This window comes from Lagopus muta, chromosome 8 (assembly GCF_023343835.1).
Source record: "Lagopus muta isolate bLagMut1 chromosome 8, bLagMut1 primary, whole genome shotgun sequence".
NCBI classification, from domain to species: domain Eukaryota; kingdom Metazoa; phylum Chordata; class Aves; order Galliformes; family Phasianidae; genus Lagopus; species Lagopus muta.
Genome location: NC_064440.1, coordinates 30,219,686 through 30,241,567, shown reverse-complemented (window position 1 = coordinate 30,241,567; position 21,882 = coordinate 30,219,686). Strand labels below are relative to the sequence as shown.

At 37.7% G+C, this 21,882-nt stretch overlaps 1 protein-coding gene across 6 annotated transcripts in view; it reads right to left on the bottom strand.

Moving 5' to 3' along the window:
- TFPI (tissue factor pathway inhibitor) overlaps nucleotides 1-21,882 on the bottom strand; it is a 206,608-nt gene that overhangs the window by 44,204 nt on the left and 140,522 nt on the right. For 5 of the 6 annotated variants that reach the window (XM_048953947.1, XM_048953946.1, XM_048953941.1 and 2 more), the window contains one exon: nucleotides 13,014-13,139. The gene's annotated coding sequence lies outside the window, so the exon portion shown is untranslated. Of the gene's footprint in view, nucleotides 1-3,295; nucleotides 3,435-13,013; nucleotides 13,140-21,882 lie in introns of all 6 variants that reach the window. The other variant, XM_048953944.1, reaches the window with a different exon arrangement.

The following is a 21,882-nucleotide window of genomic DNA, read 5'->3' as shown; positions in this document are numbered from 1 at the left end:
GATGAGCTGAGAAGTCACCATGGAGCTGTGGAGAGGCTAAGGAAATTCATGCAGGCCTCTCTACCTGAATTTACTGTTATCGATGGACAACAAATGAAGAAATGCAGGTCTAAACTACGGCAATGGCCAAAGCCAATATTTCCTGAACCATGTTCTGAAAAAAAGACTGGCTTGGGTTACAAGTAACTGATACAGAATACCTTACACGTGAGAAAAGAAACGCATGAATAGCCAAAAAAGACTAGAATTCTTAAGGAAACTGAAGCTCGGGGCCCATACACTTCTCTCCAAGGAATTAATAATCACTTTGTGAAACAACAAAATAACGATTACCTTAAAAATCCTGTCTGCTGTGGACTAAGGTTAGGATAAGAAAAGATAAATACAAGAGACACCTTCTAAGACCAGGTAAGAACAGCAGTTGCCATAGATACTGCAGAATAGGAAAGCTCTGCCTCCTTCAAGCAGGCATCTAGCACGGACAACCACTGTCATGAACAAAACTGGATTCAGGTGAACGCGGAACAGCGACACAGAAAACAGGGCTCCCTTAAGCAACCTGAGAATATTTCCTACATTTTAGCTCAAGTTTGGCAAGCATCCCAAATTTGCATACACTTGTGCTTGTAACACAGCCCTTACATGCTGCGTGTTTCCCATACTACATAAGACAGCATACAGAACACTCCTAAAGCTCTTGCTCATAGGTCAGCTGAGTTAAAGGTCTCCCTTTTCTGATACACATGTAAACCAAGGTTACAAAAATCAGTGGTTTTCAACAGTACTTCAGTCTGAAGTATGACAGCTGCATGCAAGACCCTCATGTGACACACTATGCATTGTAGGCAGTAGATTAGTCTTCCTTTCTGAGACAATAAAAATAAAGAAGCATATAAAATATTGTGCTTAGTCACTTTGTTTTGCTTTCAAATCAGATTTGTTTGCCTTTCTTTTTTTAATCTCTGAGGTTGTGTTTCTATTCTTCCCCGACAGAAAACAGTAAATGAAAATCCTGTAGTGACCTTCTCTAAATCACTCTCACTCAGTATGCTTTTGTAAAGCTCTTTGTTGCTCCCATCTAAATAGAATTAACATATCTTTCTGATCTCCATAGAAATCTTCCCTCGTTTCATCTTACTGATTGCCTGATCTTACTGATTGCCCTCATATCCTACTTGAGCAACTGTAAGTGAACTATTCAAGGCAATTAACACTGTTTGTGCTATCCTTTCAGGAATTTTACCAAAATTTCACATTATTACAGACTAAAATAATTCTGAATCTTTTCATGTTATTTTCATAGTACAATCTGGTTAGAATAACTCATCATCACCTTCTTTCCTCCAAGTACTTTATTTATTTTGCTTTCTGTTTCACAAAGCAATCCTGGACAATCACTGCTGATGAGACTGGCTGATACTGTTTTATTCCTATCATTTCTTAGGGGTTTCAGGGTATTCTTCAGATTTCTTAGCAATGCTCTTTCAGCAACAAAATAAATATGAGAAGTGTCAGATTTTGGAACATCAATTACATACTAAGCATCTCCAAAACACACAACGTATGTTACAAAAAAAAATACCAATTAAACATGGTATTATAACCCATAAATGGAGAGGAAAACTAACTTTACATGCAAAAGCAATCAACATTACTAAAAATTAGTAACGCTTGCAGTATCTGCAACATACATGAGGATAACCGGCTGTTCATTCAAAACAATTTAACCTGTGTCATTAACAATTTAACCTGCTTGAAAGTAATTACAAGATAATCAAACTCCTCAGTAACTGATCTTTTTTGCTTTTTGGAACTTATCCTATCTTCTCCTGAACAACTCTGACACTAATGATCTTTTGTGTGGGTGCAACGGTCATTCAGTGTGGATCTCACTGGGACAGAACAGACCAATCCGAAATTTTACTGAAAACGTAACAGTGAAAAATTATCATTGCTGTTACTTATGAGAAGTATTTAAATGGTCAATTCACTGAAAAACCTTGCATTAACTGGAGCACTCTGCTAATTCACTCCAGATTAAGTTTTCTCATTTCATTTATTCCTGTGTTTCATCTCTACCCAGTGCAAGAAAAGAGCAAGACAAACTGATGCTGCCAAATTTCACTCAGGTTTTTACATCTGCTTAATAAAAAAGCAGGACAGAATCTCTCTGCTTATTTTTTGGATAAAGAAGTGTGCTGAAGTCTGCAGAAGGTTGATTTTTTCAGAGTTAGAGATGGGGATTGCTACATTTACTTACCTGTATAAATGGGCTCATACTCATTGCTCAGTACCTGGCAAAACCGTGTAACCTGTGACGTCATTTTCATTGTTTCCAACTTAAATAAACAATACGAAATGTTATCCTCCTACCAAATACCCAAATTAAAATATACTAGTGAACCAACAATTTTTTTTTTCCTGTTTGCATGCTGAATGGTATCCATGATGGAACCATCACAAAGTGAGAATATAACTAGCTCACACCAGGTTTACAACCCACAACCAACAGATATCGCCTGGAATTCTTCTTTCTTTGTTCCCATCCATCCTCTCACACAAACTCTGTTTTTTCCTAAGACTGTGTCTCTGGATTCCTTTAGGAAATAGTGTCCCTGTTTCATTTGAATGAAATTATTTACTGGTTTGAATCCTAGTCTCTGTTTAGCTGGCTTGCTCATTTCAGACACACAGCTTGTAACGTACAATTTTTGTGGGTGAAAAGGGCAACGTATAAACAGTTTCTGAAAGTTTTATGTTTTTTTTCTGAATATAAAATGATTTCCATAAGGTAAAAATCATCCTCAGTAGCAAACTTAAAAACAAACAACAAATCCAAGATATAGAGAAGAGACCTTACTTCCTTTGAGCTCATTTTCAAATTTAACGAAGTATTTTCCTACAGGAGAAAAAAGAAATTCTCTTTTGTTTTCCTGCAGGTATAACATACTTGAGAGAAACTACAAACATTATTACTGATTATGCTTAATAAGATTTATCAAGATAGCTGCTAGGCAAGAAATAGCACAATATGTTGTAAGATTACAAAGCAAGTAATTTTTAATTATTAGTTCAATCAATTGGTACCACAGCTGCAGTCTTGTGTTTTGGAATTGAGACAGTACAAATTTAATTTCAATTTTCATATGGATATTGGATCAAAAACATACTTTTGCAGCATGCAAATAACCTATCATGCCAGTAAGAAAAAAAAGCTTGGCTAGTTAATGCATGAAGGAGTATTGCAAAGTACAAAGTGCACAGCATGAACCAAAGTCAATTCAAGTCCACCTACCTGTGCTTTCTAAAGATTCAGAGCATTAAGCTTCATCAGCTGCAGCTCATGTCTTGTGTAAAGGGTTGTGGCAAGCTGCTGTTTCAAATCCTCCAATCCTATACTTGAACATTAACTAAAAATGCCAAAAGCACAGCCTCTGAAAAGTCGGAATACATATATCAATTTGAAGTGATCACTTTGCAGAGAACACATGATTACATAAAAAAGAAATCCTACTGTTTTTCCGCCCCTTCATCCAGTCCCTGCTATGTCCTGCATGTGACGGACATGATGAGTAGAGGGAAAATTCAATAGCTTTTACTGTAGGTTCTCTAACAGGATCTAAATACAGATCAAAATTAGAACTTTAAGCAGGTTCTAATTAAGAACTTGGACTCAGGGAAGTTAATCTTAAGTAAATATCAATGAAGAATTTAAATCTTTGGAAAGTAGCATGAAATAACAAGAACTGCTAGCAAGTATCATCTAACAGCCTACAGCCACATCCACGCTGCATTTGGGACACTTTGAAAAAGCAGAATGGACAACCTGGGAGATTTTCAAGCATGCATTATAGGTCTTAAAGAGGAGACAACACAAGTCACACTTGAGGAAGATTCCAATTTCAGTTTGTCCTAACAGATCTCTTCAGTTTGGACTGACTACATCAGTAGGCTCACAACTAGGATAATTCAGAAAGAAAAGCTTGTATGAAAACTGTAGGACTTTCTAGTTTTGAGCATGCTGTGAACATTCTCCTAGCTTCAACACCTGCATTGCATGTACTAAAATTTCCAATAGTATTGGTCCAGTTCAAATGTTTTTTGTTTTTTTTTTTAATAATTACTATTACAGTTTAAGCACAACATAAAATATAAGCATGCATTACATTTTAAAGGATAAGATACTGAGCTTCATTTCAAAGCACTTTGGTAAGTGTAATATACTTGCTGAGAGTAGGTTTTTTAGGATTGTTTTTAAGTATTTCATTTTTTGTACCAAAACAAAGGTGACTTTTTTTTTTAAACTAAAAATATAAATCCAGAAAAAAAATTCTCAATTGTTTGATTCTTTGTGTGTTGTCAAACAGACAATGAGACTACAGAAAGGGATGGTAAAGGGATGACAAAGTGGTTATACTCTTTTCCAGAAATAGTCAATAACAATTTCCCATTCAGAAATCCAAGGCAGAAAGCTCAAAATTGCAACTCACTTTTGTTGCATTTTATCCTTAAACCACAAGGCATAGTTCTCCACTTCATATATACATGTGTGTGTGTATGCATATATATATATATATATGCACATACATATATAGCTCCGTATAGAGAGAGAAATAAGTATATTTCTCTAGGAGACCTTGGTAACCTCAGTTGTCATATGTTATTCATTTAGAACTGTGATAATTGCACTGCTCTTGCCAAATATCGACATCGGACCATCCCAATACAAACATAGGAGACTGGATAAAAATGGTACTAGGTACTTTGCACTCTCAGCAACCTATGCACAAGTTTAAGGGCAAACAGATTTTTTGTTTTTACTGTTTAAAATCACACTCCCAAAACTACAGAATAATTGCTTGTGGAAAAAGAGGCCATTTCCACTGTGGAATATACCATCTTCATTTCCCAGTCTTTCAGTTACATGGAGAGAAAGTGCTTGACAAAAAGCAAGCGATTTTTGTAAACTGACTCTCATGAAAGGTTTCAGCCACTTTCTATGTTCACTCAAATCATACAACATATTTCTTATATAAAACAGTGCACAGTAATAATTTACACCACTTAAGAATGTAAGCAGAAAATACCCATTGGAAGCAGTAGCAATAGGTTAGTTACAATTAAGTCGTATTTTACGCAACTATGAGATCTATTTGCTGATTGTCATCGCAGATTTGAATGCATTTCCTTTACATACCTATAGGTGGTGCTGAAATACAATGGTTACTTTAAGAAAAGAGGACGTAATTTTGTAACAAAGCAACACAGTTAAGCAGATCTGCTTTAGTGACATATAGCTGAATCAGCAGTCAAATTCAAGTTTGTTCTTGGTGCTTTCCTCAGGTACTTGTTGCAATGCCATGCTTTACAGCTCCATTTCCAAGACTCGTAGTGCAAAATAACAGGTTATTTTTGAATTGTTTCAAGAGCTCAATAACAACAATATAAACTGAAAATCTAGCTGTCATAAATACGACACAATCATAGAACCATAGAACCTTTTGAGTTTGAAGTGACCTTTAAAGCTCATGCAGTCCAACTTCCAATAAATAAGGAAAACGTCTTCAAGTGAGAATGGTGACGCACTGGAACAGGTTGCTCAGAGATATGGGGGATGCCCTGTCCCTGGAGACTTTCATGCCCCAGCTGCAACAGGCTCTGAGCAGCGCAATGTAATTGCAGATGTTCCTGTTCATTGCGTGGGAGCTGAACTACATGAACTTTGAAGGTCCCTTCCAACTGCGAGGATCCTATGACTCGCTTCCCCATGTCCAACAGACTCCACAGGCTGTTCCTTTTCATTCCTGTAGTCCCCCTTCAGATAGTCCCTTGAATTATTTTAATGGCCTTCAGCTGGACATGCTTCAACAAGTTACATCTCTCCTGAGGACGGAGTACTGAGGACTCCACACCTGAATGCAGTTCTCTGGGTGACATCTCACTGGCACAGAGTAGAAGGAAGGATCACTTCCTTCAACATGCTGGCCACATTTCTTTCAGTGCAGCTCAGGACACAATTGGCTTTCTGGACTGCGAAGGCACAGTGCTGGCCAATGTCCATCTCGCCATCCACCAGTATGCCCACATCTCTTTAGGCAGGGCTGCTCTTGGATTTATCGAACCTCAGGAAGTTCATCTGAGCCCAGTGCTTGAGCCTATGGAGGCCTAGGATAGAATGTAATTCTACCCCTTGGGTGTGCTGACTGCATCACACAGCTTGGTGTCATCTGCAAACTCGCTTAGAATGCACTCAATCTCTCTTCAACATCAATGAAGATGTTAAAGAGCACTGGTGCCAGCACCGACCCTGAGGGACATGACTTGCCCCTTCAGATCTCCATCCAGACATTGAGGCACTGCCCAGCATTCTCTGGGTATGATCTCACAACCTGTTCCTCATCTACTGAACAGTCCACTACAAGTACAAAGCAAACTGAACACACGTATATTTCTCCAAGGACATCCCTTTCAGGTTGTACATTTCATCCTGACCAACATAAATTTTACCTCTGAGTATAAACTATGACAATGTAGCTATTACTAATAGCTGTCTGGGCCATCAGTCCAGTTCACTGAAATAAAACAGTACTAACTTACTTCTCCATAAATACAATGCAAGGAACAAAATCTTTGCCAGGCATTATTAACATGTGGTAACATAATAATCAACAACAGATGAGTCCTTAGTTTCTGATTCAGAATCAACATATAGTAATTCCACACTAGCAATTATTTATAGAAAGCATTACGAAATGATCCCAATTAAGAGTATACTTCATTGTAAATGTCATAGTTTGAGCTATTTCCTGTGATACTAACACTTTACAACTAATTTCCAAGCTGTGTTCAGCCATATGACATTATGAAACTTAATGAAATAGTTCAAGGAAGAAAATAAGTAACTTTTATCAACAGCATTACATTTTTTCTAAAAGAAGCAGCATAAAATTATATTTGGGAATTTGGTACAGTCATACCACAGGTATAGATCTCTGTATTTGTATTTTTTTGATAGTAATAGAATGTAGCCAGTTTGAAAATGTGTGGTGAACTCTCCTTAAGTGTTTGGAAATATTTACTTTGGTTTGTACAGCTTTACTTGCATGAACTTGAATTACGGTCATAATATTTCTCAATATGCCACCATTTCTCCCTTGCTAATCTACTTAAGTATTATTTTTTAAAAACCAGTATAAATAGAAAGGCAAGTTTGGCCATCTGTAAAAGCCAGCTGTATAAAAATGAGACCAATATAGATCAGTTTGGCTCTTCTGTTATGAATGGAAATTAATCAAAATCAATGTTAATTTACATAGGTTGAAAACGAGGCTCAATAACGCCTTTTATCACTTTAACAAATAAACCAGCTCTGAGCTGACAGCTACCTGTTCCAAATGCCCTAAGAGGCCAAATGCAAAAACTGGACCTGCTTTAATACAGTATCTCAAAACTAACAAGCAGTAAGAAAAACACAACACAACAGCAGCTATTTGGTTAAATGAACTACAGAAGCAGGGAAAAAACACCAAACCTCAGAACACTTGATAATCTATAATAGCTACATACCTTCCAAGGGTTCAAAACTGCACCTTGAGAGATTTTGAGTAAACTTCATTACTGTCTTAATTAGCTGCTTATAAATTATCCTTTTTCTGACTCCTACTTCAAATATCACACTTGATATAAAACAACCACTAATTATTGTTGAGTCCATTCTTTGTACCCTACTTCAACAGGGTGCCCCTTTTTTTTTTTGCACTTCTCTATATATTTTGGGGTGGGAAAAGAAAACACCTGGACTATATATAGCCATTCATCTGAGCAGCTGAGGAGAAACAAGAAAGTAACTACAACCAGATTTGAGCCACAGGCACTGAAGTGGAAACATATCTAATCTCCCAGTTTTTTTCCAATTATAGAAGAACTAGTGTTCTCATTTGTCAAATTCTCACTGCAAGACAGCTCAAATACAATATTTCATTTACTACCTTCTTTTCAATGTACCTTAAAGCTGTTTTGCACCAGAAAGTATTGAGGTAAATTATCATTCCTACTGTATGCTACGTATTGGTCAGAATCTAGACTTGAAGTCCTGCCTACTTTGTATTATCTAAAAACAAAGTCAAGATCAGAGTTCTGTAGACACAGGGCTTCAAAACTTCTCAGACCCAATCACATGCTACTATTGGGAAACCAACACTGCAGCAGTGTAGTGACTATGCCTGTTTCCAGTCACTGCTCCACACCCTGGTCCATACACTTGACCTAAACTCCACCACACCATTATGAAATTTGCCTAGTGATCCCTGTGTTTGTGTCTAACCCTGGTTACCCCCTCTATAACTAATCAAACCTATCTAGCTCATTTGATTTCCCAGCCTCATCTCAGACCTGTCTCATTACACAGACGTGTGCAATGATCTGGACTCTCACCTGACTATGGTTGCCATCCCCAGACCTGCCATGCTTGCCTCACTCATACTGTAGGTCTGTTCACTTTTTGGTCGAGGCACTGTCCTTCAACGCCTGCCTCGTTATTGCACTCGGATCATGGTTTATCTTCTTTTGTGAAACAATCTATCCTTTCATCTTTCTGATGCCTTAATGCATTTTTTTTTCAGGGGATATTGCAATTTACAGCTAAAATATATCTTACCATCCACTTTATTTCCAAAAGATGAACCTGCTCTCTCCCTGCCTCCCCCCCCATCACTTCATCACTTCCCAGCCATCACACCCTTTCTTTTGCATCAACTCAGCTGCCTCTTTGGCCTTCACACTCCAATGCTCAGCAAAGGGATTCACAAGTTTGTTCAAGGAAAAGGGAGGTGAACACTTATCCAGCTGACTGCATGAGGGAAGAAAGGAGAAGGACAGAATGGACTCTCCGTATTTAAGTGAGAATGAGCTGCTACATCAGCTCCAACACAGAAGAGCAACTTCTCCTTCGGTTATCTTATTTCACAGTGTACCTTAGCTCTACATTTAACTTCAGTTAAATATACACTTTTCAACCTTGCAAATCCTCAGCAACCACTGTAAAAAGTTTTGAAAGGCACCGAAAAAAAAAAAATCTTGTTTTACATCTAATTGCAGTTTAAAACAAGTGGAAACATCCTCCCACAGCAGAGCAAAAGCCAAGGTTAACACTTCACTGAGTCCAAAACTGAAAACATATTAAATGCCTAACTGACCCTTTAGTTTGCTAATCTTGTCAATGATGAATAACTGATCCACTGAGCTCTGCCTATAATTTGTTGATAGAACTACTAGCTGAAAAACATCAAATGACTGCTTTCTAACTATACCTTAGGGAAACTTACCAGATGTTTACACAAATAGTTATTTATGTAATCAATTAGGTATAACTACAGCACATACATATCTGTAATTTCTCTGAAGGCAACTAAACAGGGTGCATACAGGGTCCCTACACCGCACTGTTGCATTTGCTTGTTGCGTTTCTTGAATCCCCAGCTGAGTTTTTCTTATTCCTCTTCTTGAATTAGAACTGATGTGCTTTGTAAATTTACTGACTGCCTTTTCAGCTCCCTCAGACAATACAAAGCAGTGGGGATAAATAGACAGCCACCCCACACATGCCTACAGCACAGGAGCATTTAGCAAAAGGAAGTGCAGGACAAAGTGAGTCAGATTGGCTTAAAATGTGAAGGAAACATAGCCTCAAACCACACATACAATTTTAGAAACAAAAATACCTGGGATGCCTATCTGGAAGGTCCTGAATTCAGTCATGTTAATCATATTAAAATACGATGCCTTGGTAGATGATTGGATTCAAAGATTATTCTTTGTTAATTTTTGCTCCTCTAGACTACAGATCTCTCTTAAAACTTATTTATCATACAAGTCCATTTCTTTTAACCATTACTTTCCTCTATACATACTTGTTTGTTTTGCCCTAAGATACATGCTAATAAAGAATTTTTCATTTTTGTTCAGAAATAAAATATATATCTGGGTCCTCCCAATTCCTATTTTGCTGTGGAGGAAAAAAAAAAGAAAGCCATGGAAATGTTTCAGCTTGGCCTGTCACAGTCCATTTAATTTGAAGTACAAGTGGCAGATCAGCAGTAGTAAGCCTGGCAGAAACTCAGGCACAGATGGAAGGTCAAAGCAGGTGGCCTAGATGGCAGTGTTATGTAAGGCAGTTGAAAAAGGGCAATGAGTGAAACAATTACTATATTGTAGAACAATAGAAATGGGGTCTGAAATATATATTTTATATATATATATATATATATATATAACTCATGCTAATTATTTAAAACCACATAGATAGAATAGAAATGAAAGTACAGTAATTGTTGTCCTTACCCTCCTTTTCTCTCAAGCACAGTAACTATGCCAGTGGGTTTTTTTCTACCTTACTTCTTTTGAAAATACCCTTCAAGTCTCATCTATCTTCTGCTTATCTCTATCAGGAGAAAGTCCTACGTGCCAGCGACCAGTAGTACAACACATAAGTCACACTGCCTTATTCCAATACCCTATTTAAATATACGCTATATATAGTCATCAGCTGCTGGATCTAGTAATGGGTATCACACAATGGCAAATATTACTCAAAACATGACAGAACCACTGCATATTTATAAACAAAGTATGGTCATATAATGACACAGCATTTTTTCAAAGTTCAGATTAGCTTATGATGTTATAAATGGCATAGAACAATAGAATAATTTGAGTTTGAAGGGAATTTCAAATGTTATCTAGACCTACTCCGCTACAGCATACAGGGACATCTACAGGTAGATCAGGTTGCAAAGAGACCCATCCAGCCTTACCTTGAGTATCTCTAAGAACACAGCCGGACCTCTCTGGGCAACCTCTTCCACTGCTTCACTACACTTACTATAAAAAACTTCTTATTTCCAAGCTCAATTTCACCTCCTTTGTTTGAAACCATTTCCCCTTGTCCTATCACCACAGACTCTGCTGAAGAGTCTGTCCCTTTTAGATAGTGAAAGGCTTCTACCAGGTCTCCTCACAGCCTTCTTTTCTCCAAGCTGAACAGTCCCAACTCTCTCAGCCTGTCCTCATAGGAGAGGAGTACCATCAGTTGGATCATCTCTGTAGCAGTCATCTGGACATGCTCCAACAGGCTTATGTCTCTCCTGCACTGAGAACTCCACCATCTAAATGCAGTACTCCAGGTGAGGTCTCATCATTATAGAGTAGAGGGGCAGGATCACTTTTCTTGACTTGCTGGCCATGCTTTTTTGATGCAGCTGAGAATACAGCTGGCTTTCTGGGCTGAGAGGGCACACTGCTGGCTCATGTCTATCTTACCATTCACCATGTATCAAGGGATACACACAAAGGCCAAAGATTTTGGGATTGAAAGCTCACCACTTAGGTTGGGGAACACCAAAGCAGCTTTAAGAAAAATCATATCTAGTGTTCAGAACACAGGACTTGAAAATGAATTCTTTGATAAATTTAACTATTCTAGTAACCGGTTATAGAACAAAAATGGTACTGTTCAATACAGAATTATTTTACCAAATGCAAACATTGGATATATTCATGCAGTTTCAAGGTAGGAAGAGTTTACACTACCTAATATGCTACTTTCAGACTGAAGTTAGGAGTGTCTTCATAAACCGTTTTAGAAAAAAAACGAGCCACAATACCTGAAGTTGCAAAGCTTCAGCATTGCAGCTGAAGAAAACTCCATCAAGTGTGACAGAAGCAAAAGATCAGCCAAAAGAGACCCAGGAATGATCAGAAGCAATTGATACAGATTTCTTCTTATGATTTAACTATAAGTTTTTTTTTTTTTTTTAAACACTCAAAGTAGAGATAAGTATACTGTTTCTGCTTTTCTCTTCTTGGAGAGGCAGGTAAAAACAAAGGTAACAGCACTAGGCAATGCTCACACTAACAACTCTGCCCAGAAGAATCCGCTGGAAATACAGCTGTGGTGTGCCCCTGCTTGTTGCAGGGGAGTTGGACTAGATGGCCTTCAGAGGTCTCTTACAACTCTAAGGATTTTCTACGATTCTGCAAAATCTGTAAAATATCATTATCAAATTCCATCATATAATTTAGCAGAACCTTGTATCTGTGTTTCCATTAGTCTGCCTTTTCACCCTAAGTAAGTACAAAATACAAGACAAAGTTTAAAAGCTCTGACATTCACAGGCTAGTCTGGAAGAGAAAGGACTTCTATCCTATCTCAGGATCTACAACACAGACTCTTGAGCCTTGTAACACTTATCAAAAATGGACGGTTTCACTACCAGTCTTGCAATTAAGTCCTCTCCTGCTGCTGTTGCTCCATTACAACGTTTACCCATATCTATGCACAGTTTTCTTCAACATGTTTAGTGCTAACATTTTTTTTTTTTTTCCAGAACTAGATAAGGAAATACCTTCCCTTATAAAATTGCTTTTGAAGTGGCACCTAGGGACATACTTAAAGGTTTCATCCATTCTGCACCTACCATTAGCCCAGACCCAGGTCAGAATGTTATAGTGTTACATTTACCAACACAAAGTTTATTTATATTCAACAAGAGCTCTTTCCAGAACGTTTAAAACTGTTTCCATATTCACCCTGTTTATTACAATTAGTCGATGCTTTTATTGTTTTTTCCCTAACTCATTAAATTCTAAAAGGTGTTTACATGTTCAAAGCAGACCCAGTGAAAGTAAAGGCATTTATTCCTTGAGAATTTGACAGTTTACATATACGGCAAACAGCTGCCGCCACTGTAGTTTATTCACAACATGCTGGGCTGACATCTAGAAAGCCTCAGAGCAGAGCTGTGTGACCTTCAGCATCCTTTGTCTCTCCCACTGCACTTATTTTCCAGGTATGATATCCAAACAGCGCTCTGTGGTGCTGGGGCTCCTATTTGCACCCTCTTCCCTCAGACCCAAGAACTCGAGTCACTTGCATGAGACACAACACAATCGTTTCTGTAACCACTTCTAGGTTATCCCCAGTATTCCCAGCATTTCAGACAGCTCTCATTTCTCACCTGAAGGCCACGCACAAGCTGTTCCTCAGCTTCCTTCTGCCTGCCAGCTGCTCCATTCCCTGTATCACAACAGAGCTTCTCCGCCATGTGCTGAGTGCTGGGCAGGGCTGCTCCTGTGGAGATGACCTATAGAGGAGAAAAAAAAAAAAATGTTTAGACAACTTCAGGCACGCAGCCATACTACTGATTTTTCTACCTCCTTTGTAAAAGCCAGGCAGCGCAGCTAAGCGTGTGCGGATACAAGGCTGCTCCTCCCCCAGGCTGAGCTCCAAACCCGTTGAGATGACAAAGTGCAGACAAGTGTGTTGTCCATTCCTCGCTGTCACCCTATCACCCCACATATCTTCCCCTTGTCCCATTTACAAACAAGATGACATGGATGGGTTTCAGGTTACATGGTGGCAAGTGAAAATATTCTCCACTTGGAATAAATAAACATTCTCACAATAGAAAAGTGATGAAGTCCAAACCAAACGTGGAGGATTCAGGTGAGCGTGTGAACCTAATTAATAGCTCTCTGTTGGTGCTGAACTCCTCAGCAGCTAGAAAGCAGGAATCATTGTGACACACACATGGCTGGGAAGCAGGCATCTTTCCCAACGTGGTAGCTGTTCTCTCAGAACCATGTTATGTTACAACCTGCCATCACTGCAGTAGTTGACATCACCGCTAATAGGATAGAGTTAATTCCATGGGAGGCACAGAGTTTATTAAGGAAAACAGGAGTAAGATTAAACCATTGGGTTGTGTCATGCAGTGCAGACAGATCCACTTATCAGTCCACTCACCCAGCTATAATCCCAGCTGTTCATTTCCTAAATTTGTTTTAATTGCTTAATATTTTCAGATACACAAACTTCCCAGCACAAAGCATGCTTGGAAAAGTCACAGTATTCAACATTGTGTAAAAAAATTAAGATCATAATTGTTTCTGTTAAAATCTTACAGTCCAGGATAATGTCACTTAAGCAGGACTGCATATAGTTTAAGTTTGTGTCACAAGCTTCTCATTTTACTTAAACCATACAAGTGAGCATAACTAGCTTACTTCTATATTACACGTAGGATCCAGTGAGGCATTAGAGATCACAAACATGAATGTGGAATGTATCATTAACTTTGTTGGTGTTATCTAATGTATGTAACACAAGTTGCACAGGAACCATTGATGCAACGTTTCTGGACTACAAAGGTCACCTTACCGAACAAAAGAGTTAAGACTCGCTCTCAAAATTATTAGTACTGCTAAAAGGCTTCTGTTTTTCTTAGGGGCTGGACTGGATGATTCCCAGAAGTTCTTTCCAAACTCTACAATTCTGTGATCCTGTGCTTCTTCATAATGCTTAGATCTTCAGGATGGCTGGATATGCCAGAAAGCAGGTGAGTGGAGATCATACATGTAGGGAACAGATAATTTATCACTATCTGTTGTGATAGAGCAAGGGGAAATGGTTTCAGACAAAAAGAGAGATTTAGACTGTATATAAGGAAAAAGTTTTTTAAAATAAATGTGGAGCAAGTCACCCAGAGAGGTGGTGGATGCCCCATCCCTGGAGACATTGAAGGTCAGGCTGGATGGGACTCTGAGCACCTGATGGAGCTGCAGGTGAGTTGGAGTAGATGGCCTTTAAGGGTCCCTTCCAGCTCAAACAATTCTATGATTCTATGACAAGTAGGGTCAGAGTACTGGAATTCAAAAAACATTTCACTGCAACCTCCCGGCTGGCTCAATGAAACCCAGCAGTCCTAACTTAAGTTACAACAAGGACAAAATTATCATGATTGCAGCTGTGCCAAGTATAGTGTCTGAAAAAACAAAATAACAACCTCTCACATTTAAATAATCTAGTGAATACCTTTGTATCTGCAAGTGAAAAATCAAAGGAAAAGCATAATGTTCATTTTGCTGAAAAAGCTGTAGAAAGCTACCAGAAACAAGGAGCCTACGTAAGATTTTTGTACTACGTATGAGGGCAACATATAGATTCAGGCAGACTCAGCAAGTGCCTGAGCAAACAGCCCTGAGGATTTTGAGTCGGAAGCCGTGAGGTAACTCAGATAGCACAGGAGAAAGACTTGGCTGGGAAGCCTTGGTTTACCTCAGCAGGAACAGCAGAAGTACTCAAGTGAAGCCCTGAGGTACATCAGCAAGGAGAGCAGGAAGGTTTGGGCAGGGAGCCCTGACTTCCCTCAGCAGGGACAGCAGGAGCATTTGGGCAGGAATCCCTGAGGCACTGCTGTGCAGACAGCAGAATGTTCTGAGCAGGAGGTGCTTCTTCTGCATTTAGGCAGGAAATAGTGAGCTATCTGAGGAAGTTAGGAGCATTTAGGTGACAGCTAATACATAATTGATATAGTGTAAACAAATTCATTTACTGGTAAAAATTATGAAGAATTACATGGGAAGTCTAAGAAATTGTCTGGGTGAACAAGTAACATGGGAAAAGTAGCCTTTGAAAGCAGAAAGATAAGAGTAGGTGCAAAAAAACCAGAAAAAATATTTAGTGGAAAGGGGAAAAGATATACAGTAGCATGAGGGAGAGATTGCCCTCAACAGGCAAGTACGAGAAGCAGGAGGCAGGATGAAGACTCCACCAACAAATGCTGAAGCAGCTTCCTAAACTACTACTGGCTGTTCTGACCATAACTGTGCTAAGTAAAATATGTAAATTAGAGCTGAATCAAGGACCATACCTCATTATTGCGAACAGGAAAGGAGATGTAGCTTTAATGAGAAGCTGTGCAGTGTAAATAAAGCAAGGCAACCTGCGTGCCAGGGCTGTTGGCTGGTGTTTAGCATAGGTGAGGTGTGTTGGGTGGTAGCTACCAGAAGGGAAAGAGGGGGGAGCTTCCAAGGATGGAGCAGTGTGGACAGCTGTAAGACCAACAGAGCAATGTCCCTAGGTTCTGGCTGCTTTAGCCAGTGGGAAATAAAGATCCTCTTCCATCCAGTCGTTAGCTCTAACACTGTTATGCCCCCCTGCTATTAAGTGTTCCCAATCCCAGACCTCTGCTCTCAGCTTTGTATCTAGCCAGAAGACAATGTACTGTCCTGGGGACTCTACAGCTATCCCAAAGGGTGAGGAAATGGAAAGTACTGCAAAAGACAAATACATTAAAGGCAACAGTTGTACTATTCAGAAAAGATAAAATTCAAGCATTAGTGCAACTAACGCAGCAGTAAAAAGGACTCCCAGTATTTTTTGTCATACTTTCTACTTACTTTTCACTCTAGCAATAACAGTAGTCCTCTGCTCATGGACTCCATATTCCTCATAAGGATTAAATTCAGAGCTAGCACTTATCATATGACACAGGTATGACAGAAGTGTATTACGGCATTCTTCATGAAGCCTGTGTTTCACATAAAACTAAAGCTCTCTTATGGAGCCATGTAGTCTCCATAAATCAGATGCTGAAGAGCATGACAAAACCTATCAATTCTTATTATTTGAAGTATTAAATAATATATCATAACAGTAAAACCCCTAAAAGCCCACATTTTTCTTGTCCATGTGAAGTAGACACATGCCTACTTCAGCAGTGTAAAGGACAGCTACCACAGGAACTTAGTTAGCCATGGTGTAAGGTATTTTCCTACTGGCCTACTATTTACTGAAAATGACATCGCTAATCTATTTTTACAGCTAATGTAAACCTCCTGCTCTGTTTGAATGAAAATTTCCTTTGTTCTTACACAATACAAAGAGGACTAGTAATCACCTCTGCAGAAACTAGGGAATTACCAATGCTTTGTTTTTCCTGAATTGAACTTATATTTTTAATATGTTCACTACTGCTTGTTAGGAACTGGTGGGTATCTGGAGAGCTATAGAATGAATCCCGAAATGACCTTGGAACTGCAAAGCTGTGTATGCTAGCCTCCAGCAGTTTAGCTAGAACATAACAGGTTTTCTGTTTCCATTAGAAACATGACATATCACAGTGATAAACTGTTAAAAAAAAGCAGTAAACTTAAGAAGCATCATACATTACTTCCAAGCTGAAAATCCATGCAGTTTCATGGAAACAAAACGTGCCTGCACGTTAATAACTTAGTAGAAAACTTCTGGGGAAATAGAAGTAAAAGATGACTGCTGTGCAACTCAGACTCACTCTGAAATTTAAGAGCTGCCTGTTTGCTAATAAAGTTCCAAAAATGCCATCTTGAAAAGCCCCAGGATAAAAGACATTTTTAATGTATCTTTTTTTTTTCCTAAGTGCAGAGCTCACCATCATGATTAGATTGGAGTATTAAGGGAAATAAATATATTCAATGCCACTCTTCGTAAGCATTTCTCAGTTCACAACAGTGATGCTAAGTTGTCTTTGCCTTTTTTTTTCCCCACTAGTTTTGATTGATTTCATATGAAATAATACAAATGGTATCTTTCAATCTCTCTTCTCAGCATGCCTGGCTATCACTGCTTTTACTCTGAGAATTTACACTGATAAAGAGACTGCATGTACCATCTGCATAGTTCACTGTGGGAAGCATGAGTTAATATTATTACTAAATTACTTGGTACATGCTATAGGAACAATGTCATCTAATTATATGATAAGCAGCCTGCAAGACAGAAGAGACAAAACTCTCTATTTTCATATTATACTTTGAAATAGCAATGAAAATGATATTATAAAACTGATACATTAGCAATTTTAAGGACCAAATCCTCTGTCTCCGAAAAAGGAGAAGAACAACACTATTTTCACAGTACTCTTCATTCTTGCACAATTCATTTGACAGGAGGTACTGATAGCTATTCAGTCACTGTTAGTCTATAGATATTTTAAATAGAATATATGTAAGATGAAATTAAAAGTTACAGAACGATCCACTAAGTCATCTCCACAGAAATTCATTTTTCATAGCACAAGCTCTTGAGATAAGCAGTTACTTCATTAATATATTTTTCATCAAAAATTTTTTATTTATTTATTTTTTTAATTGATTAGTTAATGCTCAGATTCAGTGAGGCCACTTTCCAAAGGTTAGTCCCATCAGATGATTCATCCTTATTGTAATCTCTCACACAGTTGTACAATCTTTTACCTGAAGAAGGTCAAGAGCTACTCTATACTACATGGTATTACACACCCCATTTAAACATAAAGGGTATATACGTACAAAGGAAACCATCTTAGACTACCTTCTGTATGCCTCATCAAAAATAATAACATCAACTTTTATGTATTCAGTTACATCTTGTTTCCTGAGATATCAAATAAATTGAGGCGAGTGCAACTAAAAATGAAGTCCACATATATATATTTTTTTTTTATAACAAAAGTGACCTACTGATGATCCAGTATAGCCTATAGCAATTTAGTCATCTCTTTGCTCTGTTGCCTATTAATAAAAATTTTTAAGATATTTCTTTGTTCCAAGCAAGATTTTCAAAAGAAACTGGAACTAAGAGCAAATGATGATGACACAGCTTTAGAAACAATTACATAACTTGGTTTGTGTGGCAGTATACTAACCAAAAAAGTATATTTTATTGTTTTTTAATTAACAACCACATTATAGTTTAGTTTAGATAGTACATACCTTCTGAATAATTTTTCACACACTATAATACTGGTATAACATCAAACATCTAACATTCTGGCATTATAGAAAAATGTACTACAGTGAGTATTAAATCAATATAGCTTTGAATTCATACATTGGAAAAGGTGCTTATGTGAAAAAAAACATTACTGAAAGTGATAATCAGTTACTGATAGGTATTCCAAATGAAGCAAATCATTTCTAACTAGGTCAAATGGGTAGCTCAATTTTGCACAAAACAGCTTATCTTGTATAAAATCAGATTCTGCCTCTACTGCAGTATATGTTTCATCTATTTTATCCCTGAATTTACAGGAGGTATCACTGTTGCTGAAATTATGCCTTTTGTCAGAGGATTTATGTTAGCATTTAGAAAGCAAACATTCTGGCTTTAATAGTACTGCAAGTCGGGGTTGGACTGATGATCTCTTGACGTCTTTTCCAACCTCTGCGACTCTGTGATTTACAGAAGAGATACCTTTTGTACTTTAAACAGAACCTAGAGAAAACCTGTATTTATGATGTATGACAACATCAGTGTGGTTATCTCATTTTCCATGACATACTACAATACAACAATCTTCTTTAGCATCATCTAATGCTCAGGGACAGTCAATTGAAAGATTCACTTTATCCAAAGGAAGACTGCTATCGTTTCATTTAAAATAACAGCCAAGAAAAATCACTTCCCCCCTCCCTTTCTCTATCAAGATGACAGACAATCTAGTACGTAAATTACTATTGTGAGGTCATCCTTAGTACAAGTCTTATTAACTGAAATTATAACTATTTTGCATAGGATTCCAGATATTTCAGAGTTAAAGAAATCAAATGGAACAAAACAACAACTACAACAAAAAGCAATACTAACATGGCCATGGGAAAAATTTCCATGCTATTGTTTCTTATTTTATTCTTGGGACTCAAGTGCAGTTCTATCAGCAATACATAAACCATAAATATCCATGAAGGTTACCCAAAGAAACCTTTGCAAACAAATGTCATTTGTCATACAGGAGGATGCTATGAATTTCTCTAAAACTCCCTCTTGTTTAATGAACACCCAGAAGCTCTCTGTTTCACTGGTCTCAAACTGAAGTACAGTACTGCCCTCCTCTCCATCTCCCCTTCTACCACCACTACAGGATCCAACTTCTGTGATTATGCCCTACTTAAACACTTCTCTCTAAGGAACATTGTTAGGGTTCTGTCACTTACTTAAATTTTTGCCATAATACAACATTATAACTTCAGAAGCACACAGAGACATTTTTACAAAGCAGTTAATTACGAAGAGAAGTTAGATGTAAGCAAGAAATAGAAGTATCCAGAGTAGCATTTATATTTTGCGCTTTACAACCTGCGTTACTAGAAGAACCTCTGAAAGCAAAACTAACTAGAAACTGTTAAGCTTACTATCATTCCATTATCTTTCAAGAGGAAAAAATACAAAGAGAAGTGAGGAATTATACAGTATTCATTTGAATAACAACGTACTCAAATTTCATCTGAGAGATCAGGATTTCTCTACGGTTTTGATCTTTGTTAAGACCTCAGCTATGCAAAACGCCTCTAACAGTGGCAGGCCTCTTGCTTACAGCTCCGCTCCTGGTCATCTCATTTCTGCAACTGGTTTTCTGGTTTCAGTCAGAACATATTTAGAAATTGTATCAGCAAGAAAATTACACTCCACCCTTTTTTTTATGTATCAGTGTTAGCGTTCATTACGAAAAAAAAAGTGGAGCCCTGTTGTGTGGAGTTGCACAGGGGCTGCTAAAGGAAATAAATGTACTATTGTCTGGCCTTCGGTATGATTTGATTTCAATAATGTTGTGCATTTCAAAAAGTCTTAACAGATAGTAACTGATGAAGTGAGTCTCAGGTTACATTAACTCTTTAGAAGACTGCAGTAAAGTTCACGTATGGATAAATCATCTGTATGCAATCCACAATCTAAAATTTTGAAATTTCCTTCCCCGTTAGTTTTTCTACGGTACCTTTACATTTTTATCTCTCTCCTGTTCTTCAGAAATGCCTGAAATTAAATTTACAGAATTTCTCACAGGTCTATGGAAATGTATCAAATTTGAATGCTTTTATCTGTCAGAGAAATCCCACAAGACCGCCAAAATGCTGCATTTGATGTGCATCAATGTTGATTTCATACAAATCACTGAAAGAAGGCATAGCACTCCATATTTGAGCTGAAGATTATGATCCATACCAATAATGAATTTCCAGACATTCTGCTTGACTGGAGAGTTTCAATTTTTCTCTTTTTGTTTTATACCACATTTTTATGTTTCAAGGGAGGGTACACTGAGAAATCTGATTGCCTGTGCTTATTTACTGCACTACACTTAATTGGGTTCACACTGCTGAAAACAAAAGCAATGCAGGGAGGACAAAGCAATGTTAAAGATCTCTACAGCAGCAACAACAAATTCTGCAAATTCTGGGAAGGTGAAGAAACAATGATATTTTTTTCCTAGGGACAAAGAAAGGATTTGAAGTTTTACTGCAATCCAGGAAGCAAAAAAATAGTTGTTAAACAGAGAAAAAACATCTGAAGAATGAAATGCGCCCTGGAAAGCCACACGGCAGGAGGGAGAACTCGCAAATCTTCTATTTTCATTAAGTCTTAAGAAACTGCTCTGTTTAAAGAACTTTTTCCAATGCCACAAAATAAAATTTTGCTTTAGACTACTACACTGAGAATCTCATGCCCCACTATGTAATCATCAGTGTATAGTGATACATATATCTCTATATTTCCACTACAGTATCATACATATAACACGTACAGTTTAATCATCAATTTATCACTTATCAGGAGATGAGTGTGTTTTTCAGAGTTGTTTGTGCATCTGAAACAGACTTTGAAAAAGTCTTCTTTCAAACTACACAGTATTAGGAAAGATTTTCCCCTAATAGCCTCCCAGATCTTAGTTCCTACAAGCTTTTTATACACCATCTGTGCAGAAAAAATATTCTCCCACATAATTTACTTCTTTGTCAATCTGACAACATTTATAGATTAAGCATACAGTAGGAAACATAAAAGCAGCACAATTATACAAAACCATTCTGATTTGTTTGTAATATCCCACATCAACAGTTTCAGCTAAGTCTAACGTACAGTTAAGTCACATCTCCTTTCTTAGAGAGTAATTTGTCAGTGTCTCCTGACATCCTGAGTCACAATTTGCACCTAAAGAAGAAAAGGGAAGGAAATACCCTCACAAGGAAAACTCTAAATTCAGATTTTCAATATTTGCTTTATAATATCTCACACACTAATGGCCAGTTCCC